The sequence below is a fragment of the Aythya ferina genome, assembly GCF_964211825.1.
Source record: "Aythya ferina genome assembly, chromosome: 4".
NCBI classification, from domain to species: domain Eukaryota; kingdom Metazoa; phylum Chordata; class Aves; order Anseriformes; family Anatidae; genus Aythya; species Aythya ferina.
The window spans coordinates 3843239-3845233 of NC_140300.1; positions in this window are offsets into that span (position 1 = coordinate 3843239).

The following is a 1995-nucleotide window of genomic DNA, read 5'->3' on the forward strand; positions in this document are numbered from 1 at the left end:
TCAAGTGTTTTTCCTATTTTTTTTCTTATTACATTGGCTTTAGATCAATCCTTTTACAGAACTTCTCCCAATCTATAACTGAATGTGTGTGAAGAGCCAGTTCAACTACTTTAACGCATTGGGTCGGAGTCAGAGCGGCAGACAAAACCCGCTGTTGATTTGTTTTTATGCTCCTGATGTGATGCCTCCCACTGGGCAGAACCATGTGGCACATATTGAAGGGGATTTTGTGGAATGCACAGAAAAACTGTACTAGATATTGACAAGTAGTTTCTCAAAATGTTCAGGGAGAAAAGGGAAAACTGTTTTAAAACAAATCATTTTTCTTAAGTGAGATCCATACTTCTTTCAATAAAGTACAGGCAGGAATTTTTATCAGTGGCATTTTATTTTCTTCTTTAAATAGAAAACAGTAAAAATGCATTCAGTGTAGGGTTCTATTCAAAAAACTAGCCTAGGCTTCCCATTCGTACCTTACCTAACACAATTAAAATGCAGAAGTGCTAATAGCTGTAGAGAAATCCAGGTGTGGAAGACATCACTTGAACCAATGTGGAATAAAATGTTAGGCAGAGGGGATTCTTTAACTGTAATTAGATTTTAACCATAAGTAGCTGCAATTTTACTACTTTCTCCCCCTTCCAAATTGTGAAGAAATTCATTAGAGTAAGGCTGATAATCTGCATACTTTCAGTATAAAGAAATTAAAATGAATAAATTATCCACCCAAAATGACACAGGCATTTACAATAGGGGTCTTATCTCTAATAGCATTGTTATTACCGTTATAATTGTTACAATAAATATTTTTGGAAAATCTCAGCCAGTTTCTCATATGCACATTTAATTCAGAGCCCCTTTCAAGTAAATATCATGCTCATTATGTCTGGGTTTCAGTAGACTAGCCTGAAATCTTTGCTTTTGTAACTTCTCACCTTCTGAGAATGTTATTGATCCCTAGATGTAACATGTTTATCTGTCGGGGAGAGGGATGAGGAGTCTAAAGATGCAATCCTATTCCTGGCCTTCTCATTTAAGACTTGTGAACTTTAGTAAAACACCTTTAAAAAAAAAATGCCTCAATAGTGAAACAGGTTAATGCCCCAAATGTGCCTTCTCTATTTAAGGCAGTGTTTGTTGTTTTTTTTTTTTTTTTTTTTTTTTTTTTTTTTTTTTTTACAAAAGGGTTGGATTAAATGAAAGAATCGCTCATTTTTATAAATAGGGGTTTAGATCCTTGGCTGAAAGGCTCTAGAAATGCTAATTATTTTTATTCCAGCATGTATGTATAAATGATCTTGCTGAACAATCAAATACTGCAGCCTTTTATATTTTCTTATGCGGTTAGTTCCACTAGGATTACAGTTATTTTAAAATATACATGAAAGACAGCAGTTATTAGCAAAAACCTTAGAGATTTGTATTGACAGCAAGGACCAGAGGGTTAAAGTCAGCTATTTGGAAATCTCTGTATATAAAAATACCCACTAGACATATCAAGCATTTGGGTGCGTATACAATTGAGCATCACATCAGCTATCTGTGCTTGTAAGCTAATAAAACCCCTGCACAAAAACCTGATTTATATGCATACCTTGGGGTTTGCTCGCATTAAAAATGGCAAGGGCAAATATCTGTGAAGAATTACATTTGGCTCGCTTTGAAAATCGGCCCATTAGCATCAGTCTGTATATTTAGATAAACAACCCGTCTCCCCCCTTCCTCCCGAGTGTTTATTGTTGTAATGACCACGTTAGCACAGAAACACAGTGAAAACAGGTGAGCGTTTAGAAAGGGGCAAGAGAGGGGAGTTCCCGTCATACAATTAATCAGACAAACGAGGTATTTGGAGAGAACTGCAGGCAGCTGAGTTTTCTGAAATGTTTGTTATGAAGTAATTGCATTATGAAAATAATCAGCTGCTCTGCATTCTGATCATTAGAAGCTGATGATATAATTGTGTTATAATGAAAAGCATTCTGGTGATTATTCCGC